Source organism: Haematobia irritans, chromosome 1, assembly GCF_050003625.1.
Source record: "Haematobia irritans isolate KBUSLIRL chromosome 1, ASM5000362v1, whole genome shotgun sequence".
In the NCBI taxonomy this organism is placed as follows: domain Eukaryota; kingdom Metazoa; phylum Arthropoda; class Insecta; order Diptera; family Muscidae; genus Haematobia; species Haematobia irritans.
Genome location: NC_134397.1, coordinates 103602301 through 103622560, shown reverse-complemented (window position 1 = coordinate 103622560; position 20260 = coordinate 103602301). Strand labels below are relative to the sequence as shown.

At 33.2% G+C, this 20260-nt stretch overlaps 1 protein-coding gene and 2 long non-coding RNA genes across 15 annotated transcripts in view; 1 reads left to right on the top strand and 2 right to left on the bottom strand.

Annotated features, from left to right (window-relative positions):
* LOC142221528 (synaptic vesicle glycoprotein 2B-like) overlaps positions 1-20260 on the bottom strand; it is a 935546-nt gene that overhangs the window by 644193 nt on the left and 271093 nt on the right. The window lies entirely within an intron of this gene.
* Positions 8371-9029, top strand: LOC142221531 (uncharacterized). The gene is made up of 3 exons (XR_012718095.1): positions 8371-8464; positions 8555-8750; positions 8826-9029. It is a non-coding gene; the product is annotated as an uncharacterized LOC142221531 (long non-coding RNA).
* Positions 14916-15316, bottom strand: LOC142221532 (uncharacterized). The gene is made up of 2 exons (XR_012718096.1): positions 15155-15316; positions 14916-15093 (listed from the first exon to the last, which is right to left on the bottom strand). It is a non-coding gene; the product is annotated as an uncharacterized LOC142221532 (long non-coding RNA).

Sequence of the window (20260 nt, the reverse complement as noted above, 5' to 3'; positions counted from 1 at the left end):
GAAGATTATTTCTGTGGATGAGAAAATTATGGTTCACGATGAGAAGTTTCTACACATTGAAAGAAAATTGTTGCTTCTAAAAATTTGTGGAGCGACAATGACAAAACATTTGAACTTCTATTGGCATTAAAGGGCAATGCCGCAGACGTGATACAAAGCATTCCCGCTGCCTCTAGAAATAATTATAATGAAGTAATAGCGGCACTTCAACGTAAGTACGGCGGAGAACATAAGCAAGACATCTTCAGAATGGAATTAAGAGGAAGAGTCCAGAAGTCAAATGAGACTCTACAAGACTTTGCAACAGAGGTTGAGCGGTTGGTGCTTTTGACATATCCAGGAGAAAGTCATTCCCTTGTGGACCGCATCAAGATCGAGACCTTTGTGAATGGAATTAGAGACCCTGATATTAAATCTGCAACATATGCGTCACAAAAGGCTACATTCGCAGAAACAGTAACATTTGCACTTGCACAAGAAACTGCGAGATTGTTGGCACAACCTCAAATTCACAAGGTACGCAGAGTGGAGACCGAGCAAGATGAATCGAATTCCGTGATTGACTCAGTGAAAGAAGCCGTTAAGCAGGCAATGCAAGACATGAAGCAGGAGACAACTAAATCAAGAATAAAGTGCTATAACTGTGATAAGCCTGGACATGTTGCTCGTGAATGTAAAGCACGTCGTAAGCGACCAAGATCGAAATCGCCTTCACCACCAAACAATAGCCAAATGTGGGTGAACCCACAGTCCAGTGATTCACATTTAAACTAAATCGAGCTAGTTCAGCGGGACAAGAGCTGGCTCCCACATGTGATGGCCCCACAATCTCTATAGCAATAGTTCAACAGAAAAATAACAATTTGACTATTGCGGGTGGTATTAATGGATACAAGCGAACTTTGACGTTAGATACTGGTGCATCGAAATCTATCATTAGATCCGATTTAGTAAGAGGAAAAGTTATACCACTAATTGGAGTCAGACTACGCACGGCTACAGATGAACCCGCAACAGTATATGGAAAGGTTCCTGTAAAGTTAAACATTGCAAACAAATCCGTTAATTATGAATTCATTGTGGCCGATATAGTGGACGAAGTTATAATTGGAGCGGATTTTATGATTGCATTTGGTCTCAACTTGGATATGAAGCGTCGTGTAATGAGCTGGTGCGATATCGAAATACCAGTAAACATGGGCTACAGTGAGAATACACCTGTCAGATGTTTGACAATGAGCCAGCAAGAGTCAATACCACCAAATGCCGAAACAATTATATGGGTTTCTATGAATGGAGATTGTGAAGTCGGCAAATTGTGGGTTGTTGAACCAGCAGAAAATAAAAACAACAACATCTTGATAGCAAATGCCCTGGTAACAACAAATAAAGAGGGACTTATACCAGTTCGAGTTTTGAATTTATCTGACCATCAAAAGAAAATTGGAAAATTTTCGGACATTGGCAAATGTACTCCTGCCGAAGCAATAGTTAACTTGGAAAGCAAATCGCCAAAGAAGCATAATGAAATGATGAAACATCTGGAAGGTTATGTCGAAACTTGGACACGTCATCTATCACCGTCCGAGAAAAATAAAGCCAAGAAATTGTTATGGAAAAAATGCCTCCGCCTTTGCCATTGAGAAGAAAAATCAAGGGAGAACATCTGTGGTGAAGCATGAAATAAATACAGCAGAGCAAAGACCAATAAAACAGGCCCCACGAAGTGTTCCACTAGCAAAACGAGATTAGGTACATAAGCTCGTAAAGGAAATGGCGGAAAGTTGTGTGATCGAGCCATCATCAAGTCCTTGGTGCTCACCAGTTGTACTAGTCAAAAAGAAAGATGGATGCACCCGAGTTTGCGTGGACTACAGAAAGTTAAATGATGTCACCAAGAAAGACAGTTATCCACTTCCACGCATTGATGACACGTTGGACACACTAGCCGGAACAACATGGTTTTCCACGCTTGATTTGCAGAGTGGATACTAGAGGTCTGCATCGAATAACTTTTCACTACATGTATGCAATTCGCTGTCGAATATAGTACATACACTGTCTTTCTCTCAGAGCGCAAGTAGTGAAGTGAAGAGAACACTTGCTTGTCAAATACCACCAAGTACTTATCCGAAACAATATGTGTTCCGAAAAAAAGGAACAATAAAAATGTAAGTACTTGAGAAAAAGTACAACATGAATTCTCTTCACTTCACGTGGTACCACAAGTATTGCTCAGTTATGTGCGAAGCAAAACTTTCCATTATTATTAATCATAGATATGTATGTATGTCACATATTTCATATATGTATGTATGTCACACACTTACCTTAACGATTGCCGTTCTTTATATCAATCCGAAAACATATATTATGGAGAGTAACTGTTTTCTTGTATTTTTGAAACTGCACGTGGTACATGGAGTACTCTATGAAGTTTTGTTCTCGCAACATACTCGACGTAATCACTCTGAGTACACTTCAATAAGAGAGAAAGAGGAATATGTGTTTGTTGGTAGTAAAGACATCAGAGTAGCAACAAGAAGTTACTCGTGGCTTTTGGTGTTCATTAAAATGTGTACCAATTGTTTTGCGACTCTCTCAAATATATGTACTCATTTAGCAAGTACACGTGTACTCTGCATTTACAAATGGAATTGTGCAGACCTCTAGTGGATACTGGCAAGTAGAGATCGCCGAGAAAGACAAAGAAAAGACAGCTTTTGGCGTTAATGGCGGTCTTTGGCAGTTCAATTTAATGCCACTCGGGCTCTGCAATGCTCCGGCTACGTTCGAGCGATTTGGGGGAGCGGGTGCTAAATGGGTTGTATTGGAAGTCCTGCTTGATATACCTAGATGATATCATAATTATGGGCAAGACATTTGACGAGCACCTTAAGAACTTGAAGGATGTTATCCAGCAACTGTCAGCCGCTGGTCTACGACTTAACGCTAAGAAGTGCTCGCTTTTCCAGCGAGAAGTTAAGTACCTGGGTCATCATGTTACAGCAGAGGGCATATCCACCGATGAAGACAAAATTCAAGCAGTAAAAGATTGGCCACGTCCACGGAATCTCCACGAGTTGCGCAGCTTCCTTGGTTTATGCACATACTACAGGCGTTTCGTACCAAACTTCGCCAGCATCGCCGCAAGCCTCCATAAATTAACGCAAAAAGGTACGAAGTTCCAGTTGAACAAGGAACAGGAGGAGTCATTTCATCATCTGTCCTGGCATATCCTATTCCTGGTGAAAAAATTGTTTTGGATACAGATGCTAGCGCGTGTGTTGTCGCAACAGATAGATGGTAAAGAGAAGGTCATCGGATATTTTAGCCGAACGTTGTCCAAGCCCGAAAAGAACTATTTTGTAACGAGAAGGGAGTTGCTTGCTGTCATAGAAAGCGTAAAGCATTACCGCAAATACTTGTATGGACAGAATTTCTTGCTAAGAACTGATCATTCAGCTCTACGATGGTTGCTTCAATTCAAGAATCCGGAAGCATAGAAAAGGTGGCAAATACGGCAACGCGGACGCCTTGTCACGTCGACCTTGTAATGTCGAGTGCAAACACTGCTCGAAAGCTGAACATAAGGAAGAAATCGTGGATATCAGGCTGTTGCACGTCGAATCTGGAGTGGACTGGCCAGCAGAACAGCGTAAAGATCCCATTTTGAGCAAAAATATTTCGGCGAAGGAAGAAGATAAGAAACCCAACAAGAAAGACATACTGGGCTCAATGGGACAGTCTATGTCTATTCGGGACGAACAGGCTTAAGCGGGAGGCAGTGTTACGAATATGATATTTCTAGATTTAGGTTTATTTAAATTGGTTTCCGTTAATTTAAATTTCAAACTGTAACGATAAAATTACATCATAACTTGTTAGGGTCATTTCTTTATTTTCTAGTACTTTCCTAAACATCTTTTGTGTTCTTAGTTTTCAAATCGTTCATTGTAAAAGTAACACCTTTTGTTTTACTGTTATAATTATCGGTAATATGACCATAATCCCTTATACCTGCACAGATGGTAGAATGTACTAGCCAAGATTAGAATAAGCCTAAAAGTATGTGTGCCATATCACCTGTACAATAACGCCACATAGAAAGTTCTAGACAATGAACATAAGTCGATAAATATGTGCGATGTCGCCCGTGCGACATCTACCAGGTAGCCAATTAGCGAGAACATTCGAAATCGTCACATCTCGGTATATAAACCCCTAGCGGAGAGAGCAGTCAAGTCAGTCTTAAGCTAAAGTTTATACAGTACACATCGTAGAGCAAATAAGTGAAACCAATCAGTTAAACAAATAAATTGTAGATTGTCGTTATTTGAAGAGAACTGTGTTTTAATTTTCGGGTAATTAAATACGTCTCAATGTAAAAACGTAACAATATGCATTGGTGATGAACGTGTAAAGAAGAAAATCGTTAACCGTCAAAAATGCCCGTGCTCGGAGATTTTGCATTGGTTCGAAATAATCAGTCGACGGCGAAGCTGACGACTGCGTCTATGCTTCATAAACTAGTATTTGAGAGTGAAGGAGACCGAGGTATTCGTATTGTAATTTGTTTAAACAGAAGTTCTTTTAAAGATTTAAGTGAACATATATAAAATATAGACGCCCTGTGTTAAAGTGCATGAAAGCATTCCATCCGTCTGATATTTGTGCATATAATTAGGCGCAGCATTAAATTGATCAACCATTAGTGCTGCCAAGTTCATCACAGTAAAGAAAATTCAAAAATCACAACCATATAAAATAGATGATGTTATTATAGTAAAATTGCAATCGGCATATTATTATTATTATTACATATTACGTTTTGAGGATCATAGCGAATTACAAACGTGAACATAAAAGACAGCTCTGTCTCAAGATATTGGAATTCAAAGCAATCAACCGATTTATGTACATGAGAATTTGACGCCTCGTAATTGCAACATTTTCAAGTCAGGTTTGAAACTCAAGAAGCAAGGTCGTATCTTTTCCACCTATGCGTGGATTAGTATACATTAAGACGGATTAGTATACATTAAGAATACTGATTCACCAAAACTTATTGAACTTGAGGATGACTTAGAATAATTTTTTCGAGACGAACCAAATAGTCGCAATAAATCAATGGATGCATAGAACAATACGTTCATCCCTACATATCTTTGCACTGAAAATGTTTCTTAATGTTATCTGTTACTCCCTTTAAATTCAATACGTTGCTCCCCTTAAATTCAATACCTGTATTTTACCCGATCATTGTATGGAGTATTTATTTATTGAAATTCAGGGTGCTGTGAGCAAAATACTGTTAGGATGTGTCTACCGACCAAACTATAGAGTTGACATTCAACCACTGATTAGTCTTCTTGAACAAATTAATATTTCGATTTTAATAGCAACTTACTAGGGCAAACAAACATTCTTTGTAGTATGGAATAAAACCATACCCACACAACACACTAATTGACATCTTCTTTGTTAACAACTTGAGCGATATACTGAAATATGAACAATTGTGTGGTTCGGCCTTTTCCGAACATGATAAAATATTTCTGTCTATAACTGGTAAATGTCACGAAATTCTGGGTGCCATGGAATATTTACCTACAGAGATTTTAAACATGTAAATCTAAGTGACCTGGAACATGACTTGTTCTATTGCATACAAGTCATGTTCCAGGTCACTGGGGTGGAATTTATTCCATCACAACACTGGATGGAAAACTTTATTTACTAACCACCGATGTCAAATTTCTGTATGATAAACATATCAAAGTTAAATGTAAACTTAATAAAATTGACTCGAAGTCTTGGTTTAACAGAGCTATCAAATCGCTACACAGAAAATAAAGTGTCTTGTAAATTTAAGGACCATTTTAACTTTCACATAGTTCAACAAATTTACTGTAATATAGTTAATTTTTCGTAACCACAACGAAAATTAACTTAGCTAAAGGAAAACTTACAAAAATTCAGTAAATGTTTTTTAGTTCACTATCCACGAAATGGGAAGGATTTTTCCTTAAATAAATTTCCAACACAGTAGTTAATGCATCGTTGATTCTATTATAAAAATACATGGGCAATATAAAAATCTTACTACGAAATGTGGACAATTTACTAAAAAAAATTTTGTATGTAAAAAAAAATTTTGTAGTAAAAATTAACTTAACGACATTACCGATTCGTATGATGGCTACCTACAGATTATTCCCTTTTTTTATTATATGTTGGAGTGTTTTTCCTCACATTGAAAATTTAAGATAAAGTAGAATAAAAAGTAGTTAATATAATCATTGACGGGTGCATATCATTTTTTATAGATTCCTCATAAATTTGGTATATATTTTAACTTAACTTATGAAAGAATTCCAACTAATCAATAAACGTGGTACTGAAAAATGAAGTGAGAAATCATTGCATCATGTGAGGGAGTTTTTAGAGACATTTTGTGTATATCTCGTATGATTGTTTGTGTTTGTTATTGCGTCATTTATGCTGTTGTTGGTTGTTTTGATTCCAGAGACAATGGAATGTTCCTTGTGTGTTGTTGGTATTTTTTTGTGGTGAGAGTTGTTTTCTTGCAATAGCGAGATCAGAAAGTGATTGTGTGTGTGTGGAGTGTTTTTCTTTACGGCAGGTATGTATCCTTTATGACTATTTGTGTCTTTGAGTTTTATTGCTGCATTCAGTTCTGTTGATGTAAAGGGTGATTTGTTAAGAGCTTGATAACTTTTTTTTTTAAAAAAACGCATAAAATTTGCAAAATCTCATCGGTTCTTTATTTGAAACGTTAGATTGGTCCATGACATTTACTTTTTGAAGATAATTTCATTTAAATGTTGACCGCGGCTGCGTCTTAGGTGGTCCATTCGGAAAGTCCAATTTTGGGCAACTTTTTCGAGCATTTCGGCCGGAATAGCCCGAATTTCTTCGGAAATGTTGTCTTCCAAAGCTGGAATAGTTGCTGGCTTATTTCTGTAGACTTTAGACTTGACGTAGCCCCACAAAAAATAGTCTAAAGGCGTCAAATCGCATGATCTTGGTGGCCAACTTACCGGTCCATTTCTTGAGATGAATTGTTCTCCGAAGTTTTCCCTCAAAATGGCCATAGAATCGCGAGCTGTGTGGCATGTAGCGCCATCTTGTTGAATCCACATGTCAACCAAGTTCAGTTCTTCCATTTTTGGCAACAAAAAGTTTGTTAGCATCGAACGATAGCGATCGCCATTCACCGTAACGTTGCGTCCAACAGCATCTTTGAAAAAATACGGTCCAATGATTCCACCAGCGTACAAACCACACCAAACAGTGCATTTTTCGGGATGCATGGGCAGTTCTTGAACGGCTTCTGGTTGCTCTTCACTCCAAATGCGGCAATTTTGCTTATTTACGTAGCCATTCAACCAGAAATGAGCCTCATCGCTGAACAAAATTTGTCGATAAAAAAGCGGATTTTCTGCCAACTTTTCTAGGGCCCATTCACTGAAAATTCGACGTTGTGGCAGATCGTTCGGCTATTCATGATGAAATGTCAAAGCATACTGAGCATCTTTCTCTTTGACACCATGTCTGAAATCCCACGTGATCTGTCAAATACTAATGCATGAAAATCCTAACCTCAAAAGAATCACCCTTTATTTATGAAGTGTACACGTGGATTTAATTTTGCAAAATTGTACGTGCGGTATTGGTGTTTATTAATGAAAATACATTTATTTCGAAACATTTTAGAAACTGAGAAGTGAATAATGTGATGTTAGAGAAATCAAAAACGCTTTTTATTGATAAAAACAAATTACAGATTAAGAAACTGTATATTTCTGTTAATAGTTTAAAATTAGTGAGGATTTTTAATTGATTTACATAAAAAATATTCAACATGAGTGGTAATAGGATGATCTATATTTATTCTACATCTGTTAATAGTTTAAAATTAGTGAGGATTTTTAATTGATTTACATAAAAAATATTCAACATGAGTGGTAATAGGATGATCTATATTTATTCTACATCTGGATCACAGGTTTGAGATGCAACCAGTTTTTGAATCTATATTTTTTATGTTACAGCAATTCCTAAAGGTGAGTACTAACTTCGAGTTTAGCCGCTAACATTAAAAATAAATCACTAAGAAAAGTATACAATTATACGTCTTCGATACAAATTTAAATATTACTTGATGGAGAATAGCCCAAACCAAGTTTTTTATAAAGATTATTTTTTTATAATGGATTATTAAAGAAAACTTATCATGAAAATTGCGATTTTAGCCGCTAAACTCGAACTTAATATCCACCTTAAATACTAAATGCTATACTGACAAGTGGAAATTATGTCTAATTTTATAATATTTTTTATTTCAGATATATTCTGAGAATAATTTCAATAACGTCCCATTAGTCCATGGATGTGATTCCAATAATGTACCTACTGGATGGATTTTTCAATGTGGTAAGTTTTTCTATAAACGGTATTTTGTCCGTTTTTAATAAAACCAAAATTTCAATTTATTAAAAATAATTATTTTCATTATTATTGCAAGTAGACAGGCCTTGTAATGGTAATTTTTTGGAATATTCTTACGTCCACATACAAAAACGTTAAAGAAAACTTCAAGCCAACTTTTAACATATAAATTCCTTCGATAAACTGTCAATAAATTGTTTTTGCATATGGTCATTACAGTTTAATGCTAACTAAGCTGATATCCTTATTGGCTCTAGGAAATACTCTTGAAAACCGTAAGTTAAAAATCAATATGTACGATAGAATTTGATAATATTTTTCTTATATTTTGTATAACTTTGCAATTTCAGATGCTTATAAGACAAATCCGCCCAACAAAAGTTAGCCAAAATCGATGAAATTGGACAACAATTCAATGAATATAGCAACTTGTGCCACATATATCCTTCATTTGGATAGAAAACATGGAAATTTAAATTAATTAGTTTAGTCCTAATAACATAGAATATTACTCTTATGAAGAAGCAATTATTAACTACCGACAAGTAACTGCATCCAACGTACGAATAAAAATATTTCCATAGTTTTGTGTAATATAATAATAATTTTTTGAAATAAAATACTGGTGGTTATAAAAAATTGACTTGTTTTGTACGAAAAATTTCTTAGTTGTATACAGGCTTGTTGTACCTTTGATTCCTCAATTTCTCTACTTTTTTGAAAATTTTACGGACAAACAGTTTATTTCAAACCAATTTCTTAATACAGGTTTCGCAAAAAATTGTTCATTTTTCCGGATAGCAGGAATATTTTGAATGAGTTTAAGTATATTCTTCCCACAGCATAGTAATAATGAACTAAAATACGATGCAATACATGAACTAATTTATAAGAAAATCATGAACTTATCTAGATGAAAAAAATCTTTGGCGCCAAATCATGGTCATTCTTACTATGGGTTAGTTCATTTTTCATAAAAAATAGTAAACTTTTTTTTTTCGGTGTAATCACGCATCGTGAGTTAACTTACAAACTGTGGAAGCGATATAAAACCCCCTCTTGTCATGAGGCATTTAAATCTGCTGGACGTGCTGTAACAAATAAAATACGCCAAGAAAGAAATGGCGTACCATCAAAACAAATTTGGTAATGCCATCAGTAGCAAACAAAAGTGGAAAGAGATTCGCAAAATCGGTCTACCAAAAAAACATGAACAGCATGCAGTAAATGTTGACCTCAATGACCTTAAGTTGAAATTTGTCAGTACACCAATAACCATCGTGAATCGAGAAATACCCTTGGAACATAGCACCATGCCGGAGCCTGAATTTCGCCTCGAAACGCAAGCATAAGTATGTAAAGCCGCAATGTCAGTGAATTCGAATGCAGTTGGATATGATGACATTCATCCAAAATTTGTTAGAATTATTCCGCCACATATTCTGTTGTACATTACACACACCCAGAAAAAAGTGCCTTCGAAACTAAAGGAACAAATGTTTATCAATTTAGTTTAACCATTTTATTTCCATTAAGTTAAATTTTTGTGTGAAATAATAAAATTTACTTGTTTCAGTAAAAAAAAAATCCTAAACTGAAAGCAGATAGGAATAGTTCATTAACTAGAATAAGGCATGGAATTTTACTACTACTGTTTTCTTCGCTGGGTAAAAGAATTTACTACTGAACAAGAAAATTTTCTTCACTGATAACAAAGCATTCGTAAAAATAAACAAAAACTGAACTAAAACCAAGTTTCCATTTAGTAAAATTTCTTATAACATGATAATTCTGACTTCCTTTATTATAGAAAGCTTATTATACATACGAATAACACTTGGCATAGAAAAATATTTTAGTTCATTCGTACTAAGAAGTATTCAATCCTTTCAAAACTTAAGGAAACACACTTGTTAGAATATAGGAAATTTTCCTATATTTCTTTTATCTACCTGTAATCGATACCTGTCATCGATGTAAACGATATGTTTGCGCGTGGCTTGTTCTTTTAGTTGGAATCGCGTTGTTATGGCATACGGAGAGACTGTTAAAAAAATAATATAGTAAAATAATATAATAAATAACAAATAAAATATTTGTTATTTTAAATTGGTGAGAAAATTTTTCGTTTTTTTGCAAAATTATTGAACATAAATAACAAACACTAAGTCTATCAATATTCGTGTATAAAGAAAGGAAACAGCAACAGAATAACAACCCCTTCATTCGTCTTCATTTTGGGATCTTCAATTATCAGGTAACATTCACACAGTGACGCTAACCTTTGTGAAAGGTTGGTTTATGATTTTTTATATTTGTAGGTAGTGAAATTGTAAAAGGAGGACAAAATCGTTACACAGCATCTTATTAAAAGTGAAAGGAACAAGAAGAAGAAAAGCATTACGTTTTACAGTTGGTAACTTTGCATGGAAATTGGAAATAGTGGAATAGTAAACTGATATTTTAAGGCCAGTCGATGCTGTTAATCCTTAATAAATATATTTAATATAATAATAAAACATGTCTTTTATTGAAGAAAAAATGCCTATATAAATAAATAAAACTGTATTTAAAAACGAAGGTAAGCAGTTCTAATTTGGAGTAAAGGTTTACCACAAATATGTAAGATTTGTCCAAATGCATGAAAAATGTTCAATAAAATCATTCCATATATGAATTCAATTCAGTTAAATTTTTCCATTCTGTAGTATAGTGGTACATAAATATAGGAAAATGTTAACTAATATATGGAATGCATTCTACCTAATTTATACGCTATACGAAGTTCAACTTTCTTCACAATGAGTTCATTTTAACTTAAAGAAGGGGTCACTTTTTTCTGGGTGCATGTTTTCAATACAGCTATAACAACCAGCAGTTTTCCTTCTTGGTGGAAAATTGCAAGAATACTCCCAATACCAAAGGGTAATTGAGAGTTCCATCCTATAGCTATACTGTCCTACCTATCTAAAGTCTTTGAGAGGATTATTCACAACCAGCTTCAGAGCTATGTTACTGAAAATAATTTACTAACTTCCCGACAATCTGGGTTTAGACCAAACCATAGCTGTATTACTGCGCTTACTGATGTGGTAGAAACAATTCGAGCTGGCCTTGACAACAATGATATTGGTTTATTAATTTTGCTTGATCACTCCAAGGCATTTGATAGTGTTTGCCACACAATACTTACTGAAAAACTGAGACCAAACTTTGGCCTCACTGAAACGGCAAAACATCGATCGCAATACACAACGGATGGAACTAACAACTTCCACTCCTTCCACTGCCAAGAGGGGTACTTCAACGATCAATCCTTGGACCCCTCCTCTACTCGATACACAGAAAATAATATTATAATTTTTGAGCTAACAATAAATTTTTGTTACAGAAAATTTTTAAGTTCAACAAAATTTGTTGCTAAAGTGACTAAAATCGTAATTGTATTTACAAATTACGTTGTTAGCTCAAATTTAAGCATAATTTTAATTGTATTGACAATCAAATTAATTGATATTTTTTGTGTGTATATTCGAGTTATCTACCAGACCAAATTAAGCTTAATCATATACAAATGTGCGCTGATGACATACAGCTTTACTCCTCATGCAAATTGAATTCCATAGCGACTTGTGTATCGAATCTTAACGCGGACCTGCAACGAATACTGAATTGGGCCTCAAAGAATTGCTTAATACTTAATCCTAACAAGTCGAAGGCAATTCTAATCCGTAACAAAAATATTGACATAGGTGATAATGTCAACATTTACCTAGGATCCACACAGATTGAAATTGTGGATAAAGTAAAGAATTTGGGATAATCTTTAATAAGAATCTTACCTGATCTGACCATATTTCTTCGGCCTGTGGAAAAGTATATTCAATGCTTAGAAATCTGTGGACTACCCAACACTTCACACCACTGAATATTAGAATACTGTTAGTAAAAAGCTACATATTACCTACATTACTACACCCTCAAAAAAAAATCGCTTCTCTAACATATGTTCCAAACATATTTTGCAGGAAGCATATATATTATTGGATACTGCCGAAACATTAATATGTTTGTTTTATGTGAACATATTGTATGTTTGGAAGCATTTTGAGCCCAAAAATATTATATGCTTGGAAGAATTCTCCCCAAAGAATTTCGTGGAAATGAAAATTATGTGAGGGAATACATAATTTTCATTTCCACGAAATTTTTTAGTTCTTGGCACCTTTTTCTGTAATACAAATAATGTTGAAGAAATTATTCAATTTTATAAATTTTTTAAATTTTACCATTCTCCTTGACGGAGAATCGAACCGAGGACCATACAGTTTGTAAGCCATCACACTATCCACTGGGCTACGTAGCTGTTATGGCCATCAATAGACAATTACCGTTATAAGTTATATTTATGTAGCATAGTCTGCAGCGCCCACGAGCCGATGCAAACAAAACATTATTTAACAGAAACATACATTTATTTGTGGAGCAATGGTTAGCATGTCCGCCTTTCATGCAAAGGGTCGTGGGTTCAATGCCTTTTAATTTTCTTTAATAATTCATTTTAAAGAAAATAAACTTTTTCAATTGTTGTAGCTGCAAAACTCGAACTTAATGTCCGCTTTTATCCGTCAAGTCCTCTTGGACTACTTATTAAAAAGGGGAACTAAACTTTGTTTTTATACATTTTACTGTTTAATTTTTCACTGTTTCCTACTTTTTTCATTTTACTGTCCAAACTCAAAAAAGAGTATAGTGCCCTTTCGTTATTTTTATGAAGATCCCTTTGTAATTTTTGTATATTTTTCACCGTTTCTTTTTAATTTCCGTTGTCTGAATATTTTTGACTTACTCCTCGTACGTTCCGATTTCTTTTAACGAACCAAGAAAAAAATTGTGCCCATAATGCCAAAATGATAAATGATACATAAAATGCTGCTCTCAAGGCGAAAGCACATGCCGTTTTTTTTTTCAAATGTCTATTCTCTTTACTCCGAATACTCATTCTAATATTCAAATTAAATAATATTTAGACTTAAGCATATCAAATTTTTGGCCTTGTCATAAAACAGTCTTCCGAAACAACATACAAGCGGTTTCACACAAGTTGCTCTCTTTTGATCCTCTCGCTGTGTTATCTTGATATCTTTCGTCAACCCTCCCGGTTTCCATCTCTATTTCTTTCTCTATACTATCGCTCTCTCTCTCTCTTTCTCTGTCGCTCTATGAATAAAATATCACAACATAAATATGTTTATTCGAAATTTGTAAATGTATATATGTTTACATTCAAACATATTAGTTTTATGAAACATTCATGCCTCAAACATAATATATTCTAGCATACTAACATATGTGTCCCAAACATTTAGAGTTAGTTTAGGAACATTACATGTTTGCACTTAAATATATTGTGTTTAAAAATTGTGCCCGAAACACATTTTGTTTATATCGGAACATATGAAAAACATATTTTTCTAACAGTGTAGATAATATTCCAGATCCATCAAACGATCTAATTGAATCTTCGATATTTCGAAAGTTCATTGACGAACATTGGTTTGGTTCTGTATGTGCCTTCTCCTTTACATGTGAATTTAAATACATGTGAAATTTATTTAATTTCACATGTATTTAATCCACATCACACGTCTTCACATATTCTGCCTTCTTTTTGAATTCTTCTTTTGAAATTTCGAGTAAACATATATATGTTGAGATATTTTATTCAGAGAGCGACAGAGATAGAGTATAGAGAAAGATATCGAGGTGGAGGAACGGGAGGGTTGACGAAAGATATCAACATAACACAGCGAGAGAATGAAAAGAGAGCAGTTTCTGTGAATCCGCTTGTATGTTGTTTCGGAAAACTGTTTTATAATTAGGCCAAACATTTGATATGCTTAAGTCTAAATATTATTTAATTTGAATATTAGCATGAGTATTCGGAGTAAAAAGAATAGACATTCAGAACCAAGAGAATAGACATTTGAAAAAAAAAAAAACAGCACGTGTTTTCGCCTTGAGAGCAGCATTTTATTTATGTATGTGTGGACATGTGTTTTGTTTATCATTTTGGCATTATGCACGCAGAGAAGAAACATGATTGTCACAATCATATTCGAAGAGCAAAATAATATGATAGGAGCTATTTTTGCGGAGACCATGTAACATTTTAAACTGCAACCATGTTGGCTCAGTGAACATGGTTCTAAGAAAAATATAATTGTCCTCATCTAAAATGTTATTATATTGATAAAAAGAATTTTGTTTGAATGAAAAGACAATGGTCACGATTTAAAATGTTATGGTATTCATTAAAAATGTTTTTCTCCTAGTTAAAAGAACATGGTCACAACCTAAAATGTTTTCATCTTTATGAAAAAACTGTTTTCATCGTCGAAAAAAGGACGCCACTTGAGAAAAGAAAACACAAAATTAACTTTATTTGTTTGTTTTTATTTATTTATAAACTAATTCATTGTTTATTTGTATTTATAATGCCGTTCAAGCAAACATCATATATTTTTACACACTCTATTTTATTTCAATTTCAACAATAAGTAATTATTTAATATTTACATCGTGCCCATCAAATGTACAAACGCAGACATCATGTAACTGAAAATAAAAATAAATGATCCATATAGCAAAATGCATAACAAAAAACAGGAACATTTACATTTCAATTACTCTTTCCCTTTTTGTGTTCACATAAAACCACGTGCCACTTCTGAATAAATAAATTAACACAAAACACAGTAAATCCGTATTCTCCGTCCATTCCAAGAAACAATCAACACACGACTGACGCGTAAAATGAAAATCGTGTGTATCTGCTCAATGTTTTTATAAAATTCTTTCCGCTGCAAAAAAGTTAAAAAATTAAATGGTCACGAAAAAAATGTAAATGGTCTTTATGGCCATGTAATGCTTCTAGACATATTTATACTTAACCTATAAAAATACTTTTTTCCCTGTAAAAAAGTAAAAAAAATTGAATGGTCAGGTACATGATTTTCCCGACCATGTAATGGTCTCAAATTCTATCATTTAAATGATAGAACATGTTTGTGGTATTTGAGAACCATTCAAATGCTTATTGCCACCATACATTTTTCTCCGCTCGAAAACTATTTTTACAAAGACCAAATACATGGTTTTCGCGGCAATTACATGCTCTAGATAAGCATTAAATGGATGCGGCAACCATATCCAAACATGGTTTTTCTGTGCGTGTGGGCACAATTTTTTTTTTTTTCTTGGTTCGTTAAAAGAGGAGTAAGTCAAAATATTCAGGCAAAGGAATTTAACATTAAGAAAAACGATGGAAAATATATTAAATTACAAAGGGATCTTCATATAAATAACGAAATGGCACTATACTCTTTTTAGAGTTGGGACACTAAAATGAAAAAAGGAGGAAACAGTTAAAAATTAAACAGTAAAATGTATAAAAACAAAGTTTAGTCCAAGAGAAGTTGACGGACACCTTCAAATAGAAAAGCGGGCATTAAGTTCGAGTTATGCAGCTAAAACAATTAAAAACGTTTATTTTTATTAAAATGAATTATTAAAGAAAATTAAAAGGCAAACCAGGGTTATCTTAGAGCGATAATGCCAACTTAATACCGGCCTTATAGGTAAAAATAAAATTAAGTACAAAACACAATAAGTTTTAAATGCATTTAAAATAAATTTATGTGTATATTATAAAATTATTTATATATGTTTATACTCGACTCCACGTTCTTCTTTTGTTAGAGTTTTTGAATTCCTCCCAAAAATTCAAACTTTTTTACCAAAACAGTTTGTTGTTACAAAATTGTTATTTTTGCAATAAAAATAATATTTTATCCAAAAGCTCAGTCCATTTCGTTAATATCAAGAACTTTTTCTGACTGTAAATCTTTAATAACCCACATTTCGAAGTTTCAATACAAAAATTTAATATAGTATAAATATAAATGTGTAAATTAAAAAAAAATTGTGTTCGGTCGGAGCAGGGATTGAACCCACGACCCTTCGAATGCAAGGCAGGTATGCTAACCACTGCTCCACGTTGCCAACAAATGTATGTTTTTGTTAAATAATATTATGTTTGCATGGGCTCGTGGGCGCTGCAAACTATGCTATATAAATGTAACTTATAACGATAATTGTCTACTGGTGACTATAACAGCTTCGTAGCTCAGTGAATAGTGTGTTGGCTTACAAACTGTATGGTCCTCGGTTCGACTCTCCGTCCAGGCGAAAGGTAAAATTTATAAAATTGAATAATTTCTTCAACATCATTTGTATTATAGCAAAAGGTGCAAAGAACTAAAAAATTTCGTGGAAGTGAAAATTATGTGAGGGAATGAGCACAATCTTCTTTGGGGAAATTTCTTCCAAGCATATAATATTTTTGGGCTCAAAATGCTTCCATTAAACAAATTGCACACCGTCGGCGCTCATCAGAAATACATTTTATTATCAGCACTATCCGTCTCTGGAATCAACTCCCTAATGAGCTGCAATTAATAACCAATAAACAACGATTGAAGAGGAATATCCTGGAATATTATTCAACCATGTCAAATATTTTTTCTTTTTCTACACCAATATAATATATTTTAGAATATTGTTATTTTTTTATTTTTATAAATGTTTTATTTTTATTATAATTATAATTTAATTTAATACATATTAATAACGATGTTATAATAATCTAACATAACATGGTCCAGTACTATAATTCATAAGATTCAATCTTGTTGTACTGGAAATACCATTCAATAAATGAAATAAATAATGAAATGAAATGAAGTGAAATGAAATAAACGGCTCAGAGATTTTGAAGGTTTCTCTTTCGGCGAAGACGACGAGCTATTCAAAAAGAAGGCAGAATATGTGAAGACGTGTGATGTGGATTAAATACATGTGAAATTAAATAAATTTCACATGTATTTAAATTTCACATGTAAAGGAGAATGCACATACAGAACCAAACCAATGTTCGTCAATGAACTTTCGAAATATCGAAGATTCAATTAGATCGTTTGATGGATCTGGAATATTATCTACACTGTTAGAAAAATATGTTTTTCATATGTTCCCATATAAACAAAATGTGTTTCGGGTAGAATTTTTAAACACAATATATTTAAGAGCAAACATGTAATGTTCCTAAACTAACACTAAATGTTTGGGACACATATGTTAATATGTTAGAATATATTTTATTTGGGGCATGAATGTTTCATAAAAATTTCGAGTCAACATATATATGTTGAGATATTTTATTCAGAGAGCGACAGAGATAGAGTATAGAGAAAGATATCGAGGTGGAGGAACGGGAGGGTTGACGAAAGATATCAACATAACACAGCGAGAGAATGAAAAGAGAGCAGTTTCTGTGAATCCGCTTGTATGTTGTTTCGGAAAACTGTTTTATAATTAGGCCAAACATTTGATATGCTTAAGTCTAAATATTATTTAATTTGAATATTAGCATGAGTATTCGGAGTAAAAAGAATAGACATTCAGAACCAAGAGAATAGACATTTGAAAAAAAACAGCTCGTGTTTTCGCCTTGAGAGCAGCATTTTATTTATGTATGTGTGGACATGTGTTTTGTTTATCATTTTGGCATTATGGGCACAATTTTTTTTCTTGGTTCGTTAAAAGAGGAGTAAGTCAAAATATTCAGGCAAAGGAAATTAACATTAAGAAAAACGATGGAAAATATATTAAATTACAAAGGGATCTTCATAAAAATAACGAAATGGCACTATACTCTTTTTAGAGTTGGGACAGTAAAATGAAAAAAGGAGGAAACAGTTAAAAATTAAACAGTAAAATGTATAAAAACAAAGTTTAGTCCAAGAGAAGTTGACGGACACCTTCAAATAGAAAAGCGGGCATTAAGTTCGAGTTATGCAGCTAAAACAATTAAAAACGTTTATTTTCATTAAAATGAATTATTAAAGAAAATTAAAAGGCAAACCAGGGTTATTTTAGAGCGATAATGCCAACTTAATACCGGCCTTATAGGTAAAAATAAAATTAAGTACAAAACACAATAAGTTTTAAATGCATTTAAAATAAATTTATGTGTATATTATAAAATTATTTATGTATGTTTATACTCGACTCCACGTTCTTCTTTTGTTAGAGTTTTTGAATTCCTCCCAAAATTTCAAACTTTTTTACCAAAACAGTTTGTTGTTACAAAATTGTTATTTTTGCAATAAAAATAATATTTTATCCAAAAGCTCAGTCCATTTCGTTAATATCAAGAACTTTTTCTGACTGCAAATCTTTAATAACCCACATTTCGAAGTTTCAATACAAAAATTTAATATAGTATAAATATAAATGTGTAAATTAAAAAAAAAATTGTGTTCGGTCGGAGCAGGGATTGAACCCACGACCCTTTGAATGCAAGGCAGACATGCTAACCACTGCTCCACGTTGCCAACAAATGTATGTTTATGTATGCTATATAAATGTAACTTATAACGCTAATTGTCTACTGGTGACTATAACAGCTTCGTAGCTCAGTGAATAGTGTGTTGGCTTACAAATTGTATGGTCCTCGGTTCGACTCTCCGTCCAGGCGAAAGGTAAAATTTATAAAATTGAATAATTTCTTCAACATTATTTGTATTATAGCAAAAGGTGCAAAGAACTAAAAAATTTCGTGGAAGTGGAAATTATGTGAGGGAATGAGCACAATCTTCTTTGGGGAAATTTCTTCCAAGCATATAATATTTTTGGGCTCAAAATGCTTCCAAACATATAATATGTTCACATAAAACAAATATATTAATGTTTCGGCAGTATCCAATAATATATGTGCTTCCTGCAAAATATGGTTGGAACATATGTTAGAGAAGCGATTTTTTTGAGGGTGTATCAAATCATGGCTTGAAGAGTTCGAGGAGGTGGCAACTGTAATGTATTGGGACGAATATATATATATATAGATATATCTATATATATATATATATATATATATATATATATATATATATATATATATATATATATATATATATATATATATATATATATATATATATATATATATATATATATATATATATATATATATATATATATATATATATATATATATCTCTGGTCATTCCCGAATGCACTCCTGTAATCCAACAGGGCGACCTCATTAAACCAGTAGCAGACTGACAAAGAATAAAAAAAAACAGGGAAGAGAGATTAGTGAGAGAGACACTTCCGGGAGAAAGAGGATTGTTCATGGGGAGCAGGTCGTGCTGATCAACTTTTTCTGACGTCTATTTGTTTTATCAGAACTTATCAGTGGCATCAGAAATTCGTGAAAAATTTGTAAAAAATTTAAGAAAGATAAAAGAAGAAAGGATTTTTTTTAACTATTGTGCTGTAGTGTGCATATGCCAGACGATTACATTTGTAAATCGACGCCAGACGTCTACGAGTGTAACTCGATTCACGGATATGCACAATCGCTATGTGCAACCACGTGAATATGCTGACAAGGCATATTCACAGGTGTGCACCCCTAACTATAACTTAAGGATAGTTGATAAGTAAATTGTTTTTGGTTAATTAATAAAGAGGAGACTGCACTAGAGAGTGCATCAAAATCTCTGACAAATTACGTGTTTTTATTTTAAATACTAGCACTATGGTATTTAAAATAAAAACAACAAAAATACAAACAAAAAAAAATAAGAAAATAATCCTATATACATTAAAACTAAATAAATTAATAATCGTTCAAAACTAAGAAAATGTGTAAAGTGAT